Source organism: Ursus americanus, chromosome 14, assembly GCF_024610735.1.
Source record: "Ursus americanus isolate L20-20 chromosome 14, mUrsAme1.1.p, whole genome shotgun sequence".
Taxonomy (NCBI): Eukaryota; Metazoa; Chordata; class Mammalia; order Carnivora; family Ursidae; genus Ursus; species Ursus americanus.
Window position 1 is genome coordinate 48,385,125 of NC_142140.1, and position 14,286 is coordinate 48,399,410.

At 38.7% G+C, this 14,286-nt stretch overlaps 1 pseudogene; it reads right to left on the reverse strand.

Moving 5' to 3' along the window:
* Nucleotides 1–7,399: 7,399 nt before the first annotated feature.
* LOC123796729 (olfactory receptor-like protein OLF4) lies at nt 7,400–8,430 on the reverse strand (annotated as a pseudogene).
* Between the last annotated feature and the right edge of the window lie 5,856 nt (nt 8,431–14,286).

Consider the following 14,286-nt stretch of genomic DNA (forward strand, 5'->3'; position numbering starts at 1 on the left):
GCATAAATTCCCACCTAGTTACCTGATTCTGGGTCGCCATAATTTTTCCACAAAAATGCAAGTCCTACTCTACTTGGTATCAGAATAGGATCCTCATTAGAGTCACTTTTTTACAATAATATTTTTTATTATGTTATGTTAGTCACCATACAGTACATCCCTGGTTTTTGATGTAAAGTTCGATGATTCATTAGTTGTGTATAACACCCAGTGCACCATGCAATACATGCCCTCCTCACTACCCATCACCAGCCTATCCCATTCCCCCACCCTCCCCGAAGCCCTCAGTTTGTTTCTCAGAGTCCATAGTCTCTCATGCTTCATTCCCCCTTATGGTTACCCCCCCTTTCTGTATCCCTTTCTTCTCCTACTGATCTTCCTACTTCTTATGTTCCATAGATGAGAGAAACCATATGATAATTGTCTTCTCTGCTTGACTTATTGCACTTAGCATTATTTCCTCCAGTGCCGTCCATGTTGCAGTAAATGTTGAGAACTCGTTCTTTCTGATAGCTGAGTAATTATCCATTGTATATATGGACCACATCTTCTTAATCCAGTCATCTGTTGAAGGGCATCTCGGCTCCTTCCACAATTTAGCTATTGTGGACAATGCTGCTATGAACATTGGCGTGCACATGGCCCTTCTCTTCACTACATTAGTTTTAGCCATCAGGGAAATTCAAATCAAAACCACACTAAGATACCACCTTACACCAGTTAGAATGGCAAAAATTGACAAGGCAAGAAACAACAATTGTTGGAGAGGATGTGGAGAAAGGGGATCCCTCCTCCATTGTTGGTGGGAATGCAAGTTGGTACAGCCACTCTGGAAAACAGTGTGGAGGTCCCTTAAAAAGTTAAAAATAGAGCTACCCTATGATCCAGCCATTGCACTACTGGGTATTTACCCCAAAGATACAGATGTAGAGTCACTTTTTAACAGTTTTCCAAAATAAACTGGAAATAATAGCTGGTCGTGAATGTTGCTACATAGCAAATCATCTTGACAACAAATGGCTTGCTTTAATGTCTTTAGTATCAAAAGGAATTGTATGGTGATGACTTGTTCTAATCTCTGTTGATCTCCTCAAGAGTCTTGAGTTAACTGTGTTTCAGCTGGGGGAGCTCAGCTGATCTCACCAGGTTATTCTAATATAATATAATATAATATAATTCTAATATAATATTCTAATATAATTCTAATATAATATAATATAATATAATATAATATAATATATTCTAATATAATACAATAAATATAATAGCTAGCCATAGGCTAGCTAGCTATGGCTGGTCTAGGATGGCCTTGACTTGGACAACTGGGCTATACTCCACATTTCCTCACTTCCTCTGGCAGCCCACCTGGCTTAATTCACCTTTTGGAGGCAAAGTTCCAAGACAGAGCAGAGAAATGCAGCAAGACTCCAAGGTCCACTGTCACTCCCATCATATTTTTCTGGCCACAGCAAATAAAAAATCCTAATCCAGCCCAGATCAAAAGTGGAGGAATAGTCTTCACTACCTGCTGGAAGGTGCTACACACACTGTCAAAAACATGGCAACAGAGGAAGATGGCGATGTGGGACCATCTCTGCAAACAGTCTACCACTGGTGTAAATTTAAGTTTGAAATTTTTCATGTCCTTGTCCTCCTTCAGCAGTGGAATGAGCTCAGAGAAGACAGTGAGACTAGATTATGTGTCCACTGGGCAGTTATGGAAATTTGACCCCAGATGGTCGGGCTTTCCTCCAAAGGTAAATATTTCCTCCAACCCCTTGCCTGTAGATCACCACTTCTAGTCTAAGAAAAGATCAAAGAAATAAAAGTTTTTCTTTCCAGATGCCTCAGAGAGACCAGGAACCTCCTATCTAACTCAAGATTGATGGAACTAAGAACTGTTGCATCACTGATGCTATCTTCTTGGCATCCTTATGTAGGTACTGTTTTCCTATTGATTGACCTTCCCATTGACATATTCAAAATAGTTTTCATCCTGGTACTGTGTTTTATTGTTTTATGGGGAGGGTTCCACTGAAAGGAGGTGACATTTGAAATACAAATAATGGTGAAAGAACTGCTCAGTGGTGGTTTGAAAAATCTTGTTCTGGGGATCTGGATTCAAAGACGAGCCTCAGGGGAGATCAGAATCCATTTTGAGCAAAGACACATTAAAAGCCAGGGTGAAAGCTAACTTACAAACAACAGTTTCAAGGCCTTGAAGTAGACAGGAGTTTCTGTTGTGACTGGGGAAAGTGTAGAGACAGATCCAAGAATATCCTCCTGGGAGATGATCAAGAATGGAGATAGTCAGTGGTGTAACTCATTAAGATTCAAAAGAGTGGATACCTATTTTTAGAGCCGATCATGACCTCTCTCTCTCTCTCTCTCTCTCTCTCTCACACACACACACACACACACACACACAAACAAAAACCAAACCAAACCAAAACAAACCAAAACAAACAAACAAACAAAAAATACTGTATGACAATGATAGCAATTCATACAATGGTTAGATGTTGGTGAAGCTTCCAAACTTGTGCCATCATTATCACTGTGACCAAAAAAGTTCTGAAAGCCACGTGGTGATCTGCAAAGAATAATCAATTGCTACTGTTTAAACCCTGCTAAACAATAGCAGCATCATATCCCCAAGAAATCGGAATTGTGCGTGAGACTTTTGATTAAAAAAATCTTTTGGCTTATAGACATGAGCCCACACTTTTACAAGACAGCACTTGACCTCACATGTCACAGGACACTAAAGCAAAGCTAATTGAATTGGGATATTAAATTTTGTCATGTCCATTATAGTCACCAGAACTTTATCCAGCAAACTACCATCTCTTTCATCATTTGAAGCTTTTTTAAAGAAACAATGTGTTCTCCAATTAAGAAGTGGTAATTGGGGGGATATGAACAATTTATATAGTGAAACAAATGATAAATTTTATAAAAATGAAATATTTAATATCCTAGAAAAAAATATTAATGCTCATGATGCGTATTTTGATTGAATAAATCTTATTTTTAAAAATGAAATGCATATATAAGACAGAGATATAGGAATTTTCTTTCTTTATCCATTTTATTGAAATGTAATTGACATATAAAATTGTGGTTGGTGACTTCATATACATATACATTGTGAAATTATCACAATATGTTAGTGGATACATCCATCACTTCACATGGTTACCATTTCCTTTTGTTTTAAGAACATTTACGATGTACTCTGTTAACGATATTCAAGTTTACAACATAATATAGTTAATCATAATGATCATGGTGTACATTATGTTCCCTGAACCGAAGGTTTGTAGGCTTTTGCCAGCATCTTCTCATTTCCCCAAACCCATCAGCAAATATCTGTTACTGTGAGTTCGGTTTCCTGTATTTCACATATAAGTGAGATCATACACTATTTGTCTTTCTCTGTCTGATTATTTCACTTAGCCTAATGCCTTTGGGATCAATCCATGTTTTTTAAAAAAAGAGGATGCCTTCTTTTATTTATTGAATTCCATTTTATTAATATGCTTTCATTATTAATTCATCTGTTGATGGATACTGGGCTGTTTTCATAAGTTGGCTATTGTTAATAATGCTGCAATGAATATAAAGGTACATATATCTGAGATATTCACATATATGTGGGAAATAAAAGACCTTAAGTAAATAACCTTACTTTATGAATCAAAGAGCTAGAAAAAGAAGAACAAACTAGATCCAAAGCCGAAGGAAAAGAAATAACAAATATCAGAGCGTACAGAAATGATATATAGACGAGAAAAGCAATCAGAAAGATTAACAAAGCTAGGAGCCAACGTTTTGAACAGCTAAGCAAAGTTGACAAACCTTTAGTTAGACCAAAGAAAAGGGGTGAGGAAGAAGATGCGAATAAATAAAGCAGCAGCAGGTGCCTGGGTGGCTCAGTTAAGAGTCTGACTCTTGATTCTCATTCAGGTGATGATCTCAGTGTCCTGAGATCAAGCCCTGCTTCCAGCTCCATGTCAGCATGGAGTTGACCTCTCTCTCCTTCTCTTCCTCCTCTCTCTCCTTTATGAATAAATAAATAAATAATCTTTAAAAAAATTCTTAATTTTTTTAAAATTGGCAGCAAAAGATGATATCTTATGACCAATACCGTAGAAATAAAAGAATCATAGGAGACCACTATATACAATTTACTCTGAACAAATTGGACAACCAAGAATACATAGATACATCCCTAGAAACATATAACCCACCAAGAATAAATCAGGTAGAAATAGGAAATATGAACAAACCAATAATGAGTAAGGTGATTAAATCAGTAATCATAAATCTCCCAGCAAAGAAAATACAGGATCAGAGAGCTTTGCAGGTGAATTCTACTAATCATTTGAAGAAGAATTAATGAAAATCATTTTCAAACTCTTCCAGAAACTTAGAGAGGAGAGCACATTCTCAACCTCATTTTACAAGACCAGCATTACCTGATACCAAAGCCAGAAAAGTCTGTACAAAAAAAAAAAAAAAAAGGAACTATGAACCAATATCCCTGATGAACATAGACACAACATTTTTAAAAAATATTAGAAAACTGAATTAAACAGCACATTGAAGGGATTATATGCTATGATCAACTGGTACTTATCCCTGGGATACAAAGATGATTCAACACAAGCAAATCAATAAATATAACACACCCCATTAATAGAATGTAATATAACAATCATATTATCACCTCAACACATGCAGAAAAGGTTTTGACAAAAACAACATCCTTTAATGAGTTTTAAAAAAATCTTCAACAAACTGGGTATAGGAAGAACATACCTCAACACAAAAGAAGACCATATATGACAAACCCACAATAACATCATACTCAATGGTTAATGGTTAGAAAACTTTTACTTTGAGATCAGTAACAAGACAAGGGTGTTCACTCTCACCACTCCTATCCAGCATAATATTGTAGGTCCTAGCAAGAGCAATCAGCCTAGATAAAGAAATAAAAGGCATCCAAATGAGAAAGGAAGGAAGGAAGGAAGGAAGGAAGGAAGGAAGGAAGGAAGGAAGGAAGAAAGAAAGAAAGAAAGAAAGAAAGAAAGAAAGAAAGAAAGAAAGAAAGAAAGAAAGAAGACGGAGGGAGAAAGAAAAAAGAAAAAGAAAGTAAGAAAGCAAGAAAGAGAAAGAAAGAAAGAAAGAAAGAAAGAAAGAAAGAAAGAAAGAAAGAGAGAAAGAAAGAGAGATAGAGGCGCCTGGGTGGCTCAGTTGGTTAAGTGACTGCCTTTGGCTTGGGTCATGATCCTGGAGACCCCAAGTCCTGCATCAGGCTACCTGCTCAGCACGGCGTCTGCTTCTCCCTCTGACCCTCCCCTGTCTCATGCTTTCTCTCTCTCATTCTCTCTCAAATTAAAAAGAAAGAAAGAAAGAAAGAAAGATACAATTGTCTTTATTTACAGATGATATGAGCTAAATATAAAAATCCTGCAGACTCAACCCTTAGGAACACACCCACCATGATGAGCCCCAAGGTATATGTAGAATTGTTGCATCACTGTGTTGTACTGTACGATATTGCTCTGTCTGTTGATTTTATGTCCTGCACCAATAAAGCTTTATGGAATTGAAAATGACACTCGTGGTAGACCTTTTGCAGAGATGGTCCCCATTCCCCACTTATCTCTGTATCCAGGTACTTTGCAATGTGACTGAAGCTCCTCCCATTGAGAGGTAGAATGGGTCTCTCCACCTTTGAATCTGGACTGGATGTAGCATTTTCTTTGCCTTGGCTAACAGTGCATGCTGAAAATGACTGTGCTTCAAGGGGCCTTGGTGTGTTTCTGTTGCTCTCTTGTAACCCTGCCTCTGCCACATAAACAAATCCAAGCCAGCCTGTTACAGGAGGAGAAAAAATGTGAAGCAGAGTCCAGTTGCTCTAATGATGGCCGAAGTAGACCAGCGTACCACCAGCAAGAACCCCAAATGTGAGAACACAGAGAGGATTAGCAGAGCACTTCCAGCAGACCCACAGTTGACAGCAGGATCATGAGGAGACCAGCAATAACCAGAATTCCCCAACATAGACACCGTTGTGATTTAAAAAAAAAAAAAAAGCATTTATCATATATTGTTTCCTTTTAGCATGGCTTGTTTTACAGCAATAGCTGAATGATAAAATAATCAATGTAAACAGAACTGAGACTAACCTACTGCTTCTTATTTTTGACATTTGTTCTGATATTTGATAGGAGTATGCATAATGACCTGGTTATTCACATTTATTTCAGATAACTGTACTAAAAAGTGATTACCATTGAGATTCTGTTCCAGGTAACTGGTAGAGGTTGGAAAGACCTCTATGCTTTTGCAGGAGTGTCTTGTGGGACCCTCAGTCACAAGTATTCACTCCCAGAGCGTTACTGAGCAGGAATTCCCACTCTTGACTGAGTCATCCTTTGATCATAGGATCGAAAAGGGTTTAGAGCATAATAAAGAAATGAATGACAGAGTGAATACATTTATTGTTCCTTCACTCACAATATAACATTTATGACAACATTTAAAAGGAGAGATATTAAGTTTAGGATAATAGAAGAGGTAATATTTGTAGGCAGCACTGGAAATTTTCAAATAGAAACAGTAAATCATCCAATTAAATAATATAAACTCTGCCATCAACTTCTTCAGTCCAATGAATAAAACCCTCTAAACATGGACACCAAAGGTCCTACACTTGAGTAGATGAGTGGATGTTCATCATCAAAGACACATTTTCTGCAATAAAATATGCTGTGATAGAAAATTTTACTTCATCGTATTTCAGGTCTTCTCTGATACTGAGCCCACATTAAGTCAATTCATTTATGCAATTCGTCTTTCTGAAGATTACACTGGAAGGGTGATTTGCATAAGCAATTTCTGCCTTACTCTTCCGGGCCGGGGATACTGTGGCTGCTGAGCTGATAAGAGAACAGATCCTCTTGAGGATCATGAAGCCCCATGACCAGCTACACAACAAACTCGTAGCTGAAGTCTCTATTATCAGGAAGAGCATTTAAGGTAGTAACACAGAAAGGAATGGCAGACACAGAGTGAAAAAGTGTGATCTCAGAATTTCCTCTACCATAATATTATAAAAATGGCCTCAGTTGCCAAGTGTGGCTTATTTCATAAAACTAGGACAGTTCATCACCCTATGAGGCAAATATGAATCTCAAAATTGTTTCTGATTCAAGGCTGGAACTTTGGAAATTAAGAAAAAAAACAGGAAAAATTGGTGGCTATCAGAAGGAACAGAAAGTTTAATAAAACAGATGAACTTTAGAAAAATTGAAACTCCAGGAGATACAAAGAGGAATTAAGTTCTTCTTTCATGATCTGATTAAAGCATCACAATTTCTGGCTGTTAAGCATTAAGGCTGCAATCACAGGTAATTCTTAAAAAATGGCCCTTTAATGACTTCCCCCTGAAAAATACATTTAAAGCGCCCTTTATGTCTTTGTTCCTCAGGCTGTAGAAGAAGGGGTTCAGCATGGGGGTGACCACCGTGTACATCACCGAGGCCACTGCACTTGAATGGGAGCTCTGGGTAACAGCAGAGCTCAGGTACACCCCTAGGCTTGAACAATAAAATAAGGAGACAACCAAGAGATGAGATACACAGGTGGAAAATGCTTTGTACTTCCCCTCAGTGGATGAGATCTGAAGTATGGAGGAAACTATCTTAGAGTAAGAGCAAAGAATCCCAACAAGAGGACCACCACCAAGCAGGATAGCTGCAAAATACATCACCACATTATTCAGAAAGGTATTAGAACATGCAAGTTGGATCATCTGATTGAGTTCACAAAAAAAAGTGGGGGATTTCTAAGACTGTACAAAAGGACAGCCGCAACACCATTAAGGTTTGTAACAAGGAATGCAGGACACTTATGGTCCAGGTCAACAGAACCAGGAGTCCACAGAGCTGGGGATTCATGATGACCATGTAGTGCAGGGGGTGACAGATGGCCACAAAACGGTCATAGGCCATCACAGTCAGGAGGTAGTTATCCAAACCTAGAAAAAGTATGAAAAAGTACCTCTGCATGATGCAGCTTTCATAAGTTATGACTCTTCTTTGTATTTGTATATTCACCAGCATCTTGGGGATGGTGGTGGAGGTGAAACAGATGTCAACAAAGGACAAGTTGGCCAGGAAGAAGTACATGGGGGTGTGGAGGCGGGTCAGAGCTGACAGCCAGGATGATGAGCTGATTTCCAAGGATGGTGACCAGGTACATGGACAGGAACAGCCCAAGGAGGAAGGGCTGCAATTCTGGTTCCTCTGAAAGTCCCAGAAGAAGAAATTCAGAAATTTGCGTATCATTCTCTAGTTCCATGTCATTGATGTGACTACCAAAATAAGAGAGAAAGAGCAAGACACAATCATGCATTACTAACCTGGCAGGTGCATTATTGTTTATATTCTGCACTCAGGAAATTAATGTTTATATTTGTGCATGGAACATGACAAAAACACTAAAAATTAGGAATGGAAGGAAACTGTCTCAACATAAAGCCATTTATGAAAACCCATAGTAAACATGATACTTGATGGGGATACAATGAACATTTTTCCTCTTTGATCAGGAGCAAGGCAAGGATGCTCAGTTTCACAATTTCAACTCAACATAATACTGAAAGTTCTACCCAGAGCATAAAATAAGATTTGTAAATCTTATTTACAAAGAAATAAAAGGCATCCAAACTGGAAAGGAAGAAATAAATTTGTGTGCAGACGGTATGACCTTATATGTAGAAAATCCTAAAAATGCCACAAAAACACTAATAGAAATAATAAATTAATTCAGCCAAGTAACTGGATATAAAGCCAACCCTCAAAAAAATCAGTTTCATGTCTACATATGAACAGTGAACATCCGAAAAGGAAATAAAATAACTGCATTTATGTGACATCCAAAAGATTAAGACAATCACCTCACACCAGTCAGACTGGCTAGTACAAAAGACAAGAAATAACACGTGTGGGTGAAGATGTGGAGAAGAGGGAACACTAGTGCACTGTTGGTGGGAATGCAACCTGGTTCAGCTACTGTGGAAAACAGTGTGGAGGTTCCTAAAGAAATTAAAAGTCGAACCACCTCATGGGGGGGTCAAGTAATGCTGCTTCCCAAAGAAGACAGAAACCCTAATTTGAAAATATATGTGCACCAATGTTTATTGCAGCATTGTTTACAATAGCCAAGATATGGAAGCAACCAAGTGTCCAGTGATAGGTGAATGGATAAAGAAGATTGGTATGTGTATATATACAATGGAGTATTGCTCAGCGATAAAAAAGAATGAGATATTGCCTTTAGAAACAACATGGATGGATCCAGAGGTGTATTAAGTGAAATAAATCAAAGACAAATGCCATATGATCTCACTTATATGTGTAATCTAAAAAACAGAGCAAATGAACAACCAGGCAGATACAAAGAACAAACTGGTACTTACCAGAGGCTAGATGTTGGGGGAGTTGATGAAGTGCACTAAGAGGCACAAATGGGATCTTGCCATTTGCAACAACATGGATCAATCTAGAAGGTATGATCTTAAGTATTGTAGGATCTTTCGATTTGGACCGTGCTTGGTCTCTAGAGATGCCTCCCCTATCTGACAGCCTAAAATATCTGGACATTGCTTAATGTCCCCGGGAGGACAAAATTGCCCCCAGTGAAGAACCAGCATTTTAACTCAATCTCGAAATATTTTTGTGTAATTGATACAATAGCAATTTAATGAGAAAAAATATGAAAAATCTTCAAAAGTGCAAAAGAATCAGCCACACCCTGAAATACTATGCAACCGCTGAAGTAATGAATTAGCATTCTACTGGTTGATGCAGACAAGACCGTAAGGTGCTACTGAGCGAGACAAGCTATTAAAAAGAAGACTGTACCAGAGTTAAAGGCTATTTACAATGAGCATAACTTTCTGTGCAAGAATTGGTATAAAAGTGTATGAATATTTTTGTGTGCATAATATAGAAACGTAAGTTTTACAAGAAACTAAGAGCTTTCGGAACAAAGGATAGCAGTAGGAGTGAGACTAGGTTAGGCATGGAGCTATCTCAAACAACAGTCTGAAACACAATGACAATCTAAAAATAACTTTCTAGACAGGCATAAAACAGTGTTAATACAATGACATCAACGTGGATCACTAATTCAAGATTAAAGTGCTAAAGACTTGGAAACAGGGGGCTGGCTGGCTCAACGGTAGAACATGCGGCTCTAGATTTTGAGGTTGTGAGTTCGAGTCCCATGTAGGGGTAGAGATTACTTTAAAAAAAAATAAAAACTTAGAAATAAAAGAATATAGTCAAAAGTACTTTAAAAAGTGGGTAGGAAGCATTATCTAAAGTTATAATTTCATATTATATAAAGATATATTAGTTCATATTTGTTTAGGAAGAAAAGGTGAATGTTAGTCAAATAATAAAGAAGAATATCTTCCAAATGACGGCTGCAGGTGACGTGACATTCAGAAATAGATCTAATCACAGAAGTCCAAAAGGTAGAATAGGGAATAATAGAAATGTGAACACAGGTTAGAAATATGTATAAAAGGTGATTTATTACTTCAAATGATGCAGAAGAACTTTCTACACTTAAACATGCAATAGAGGGGAGGAACATATGACCGAATGATAGGTTTGAGCACACAAAATGTATTCACTTTCTTACTACCCTCTAATACATCTACGCATACAAAAAGGAACTAAAGGTCGAACAGCAAAGTTGGTGGAAAAACTCCAATTCTTATGTTTGAAAAAATGCAATCCAAATCAGGTATATAAAGACATGAAACCCACCAAAGAAAAGCACAGAAATGGCACTGACAATTTTCAATAGAGAAAGCAAACGCCTAAGAAACCCACAAGTGTACTCATCCTGGCCATTAAGGAAATAATTGCAATGTAAACCTTTTTGGTATATCCCCTTTCACCTATTATTTAAAAAAAAAATTATTGGAATGCCCAGCATAAAAAAGGACACTGTGAAATGTATGTCTCATGATCCATTGATCTGTATCTTTCTCATCAATATGAGAACACACTCAAATTGTCCCTGGCTTAAAAAGAATAAAAGGAATGCTGTCCCTTGACTGCATATCCCTCGTAGCTAATACCCTACATCTCTATTCTCCCTAATCGCAAAGCTTCTTGGACTGGTGTTCAACTTTAACAAGACCACTTTCTACTACCCATCGCCACTCTTCCATCATCACTAGTTAATCCTCAACGATCTCCCCTGCATGGCTGATTTCAATGTTTACTTTTATTTTAGGACCATACGTAAATCCATTCATTAGTTAGTCAAGCAAGCCAACAACCACAGTGATGTCCTGGTGCTGGGCAGGGCTGGACTGGCTCTCAGGTAGCATCAGGTAAATATTCTCACCCTTCTATTCTTTCTGGCCCTTTCCTGCAGTACCTGCAGGGTTTTCAGACTCACCTGCATGGGGGTCTCTGTGTGGAAGTCCGAGTTCCTCCTTCGATGGCTTATGATGGACACTGAAGCTCTATTCTCAAATGATGCAGCAGGAGTCTCCTAACCAGACCTAGGACTCCAGAAGAAATACCCATGTCCCACTCAGCCCAAGTTTATACCTGCTGATGGACAACAGCAGAAGAGATATTTATAGCTCACTAGCTGCTTCTTAGGTATATTTCCCTCCTGTTTCTCCAACCCCTGTGCACATCATCCCTCATGGGACATTGGTCTGCCCAGATAGGAATTTCTTTCCTAGTTTCCTGTTCCCAAGAGACCAGCTTATGAGTCAGGTTAATGCGCTTATTACTCTTCCCTGAAATCACCTGCCTCCCACAGACCTAAACTCTTAGCAGCTTACCCCAGCCCTGAGTTCAACATTTCTCCAGATCTAAGAGCGAAGGGGCTTTCTTTACTAGGCTTCTTGGGTCTTGAAAATATTGACTCATGGTGGGACACAGCACTGATGATTGCTAATTTTCCCTTCAAGAGGGGAGGAACTGTATTCCTTTGACATCAAACCATGAGGACTACAGTTTTGGCTTCCCTGAAACTTTTGCCAAAACAGTTAAGAGTTCAGTGCTCTAAGAAAAATTAAGAGCTGTTGTTTCTTCCAAAATGATAAAATATTTTGATAATTAAAAAATATATTTTCAGGTGTAGAGCTTCAGGTTCACCAGGTGAAAAGAGTTCTGGAGATGGATGGTGGTGTCAACTCATGACAATGGGAATGTATTTCATCCCGCTGAGCTGTGCACTTAAAAATCGTTAAGGGGCACCTGAGTGGCTCAGTCAGTTGAGCATAAGACTCTTGATCTCAGCTCAGGTCTTGATCTCAGGGTGGTGAGTTCAAGTCCCTTGTTGGGCTTTGCACTGGTCATGGAGCCATTTAAAAATAAAATGAAATAAGAGGTGGATGAAAGAGGTCAATGGGATTGAGGAGTGTACTTGCTGTGATGACCACAGGGTAACGTAGGCAAATGTCGAATCTCTAAATTGTACATCTGAAACTAATATTTCACTATATGTTAACTAACTGGAATTTAAATAAAAACTTTTTAAAAAAGGACTATGCTGGTGCGTCTGGGTGGCTGAGTCCTTAAGCATCTGCTTTCAGCTCGGGTCATGACCCCAGGGTCATAGGATGGAGCCCGGCTTAGGCTCCCTGCTTAGTGGAGAGTCTGCTTCTCCCTCTGCCCCTGCCTCTCTCTCCCTACTTATACTTTCTCTCTCTCTCTCTCTGTCAAATAAATAAATAAAATCTTTTTTAAAAATGAGTATATTTATCTTCATGAATACTGAGAAATTTATAGAATTGTTGAATCATTCTATTGTAACCCTGAAATGAATAAAACACTTTTGATTTCTGAGGCAATCATTTCAAGGACAACCATATTGAATAAACACACTGTCAGGTGTGTGACACAATTACCAGAGAAGCACTGAGGCGGCCCCAGCCATGTAGTACCTCTTCAGAAAGCCCTGCGTCACCCCAATACTGACACATGAGTGATCCTGCTTTTCTTTTTCATGCCAGAATATCACTCTTAAGTTTTAAACTTGTCAATAAAGAGTGAACCAGCAAACCACTAGCCACTCTGCCCATGGACCCCAATAAGGGCAGGGCCCCAGTTGTAGGCTGTCTCTCTCTTGCTCTGAGACTCTGCGCCCCTAGACATTTCTGGCTCTGCCCGTGAGGACCTGTGAGTAATAAACTGGTTTTGTTAGAGTCTCTGATGGGTGCTGCTGAGGCCTGTCTTGCAGTTCACAGTAAGAACCCAAGGGCTGGTGCAGCCACAGCAGAGGCTCTGGTCAGGAAGCATCTGTGGGAATGTCCACAAGCACAGGGGTGCAGGGGGTGCCCAGGCTTTCCTAGCCTGAAGATCCCTGTCGGGAGCCTGAGATGTAAACAGAATAAGTTTAGAGTCTACATTCTCAGGAAGAGGAGTGAAAGGTAGTGATGTAAAAGAAAATCAACATCAGAAAGCCTCTGTTCATGTTTAAAATGTGTTAACAAACTTCTGTTTATCAAAACACTGTGAAATTGGCTTGAGCCTAAATTGTTGTCAAGACAGGTAAACCATGAGAGACTATGGACTCTGAGAAACAAACTGAGGGCTTCAGAGGGGAGGGGGTGGGGGAATGGGATAGGCTGGTGATGGGTAGTAAGGAGGGCACGTATTGCATGGTGCACTGGGTGTAATACAGAACTAATGAATCATGGAACTTTACATCAAAAACCAGGGAGGTACTGTATGGTGACTAACATAATATAAAAAATATTATTATTAAAAAAAAAGATTTGTTAAAAAGTAAAATTATGTAAAAATTTGGGCCCGAACTTTAAGATAGAACAAGTGGCCTTAATGATTCGATATTTCTACCTTCGTGCCTGCACGGTCAGTACGGCACATGGTATGGGAGATTTTCTGTACAGCTTTTGGGGTTGAACAACTCCAAAGTGACTTCAGATTTCAACACCAAATATCTTTATTCAAGAGAATATAAATGAATAAGATCCAACGCTGAATTTAATTTGCCTTGAGCAAAGTGCTATTGGATAAATGTCTCATTCAGATTTTTATTGTGGTTGTAACATATGACCAGGCTGCTGCTTTAAAACAAATCAATTTATTTTCTGATAGTTCTGGAAGTCAGAAGACAGAAATAGGTCTTCCTGGGCTAAAATCACTGTCTGCAGGGAAGAGTTCATTCTGGAGGTCTGGGGAGAATAGGTTTTTTTGCCTATTC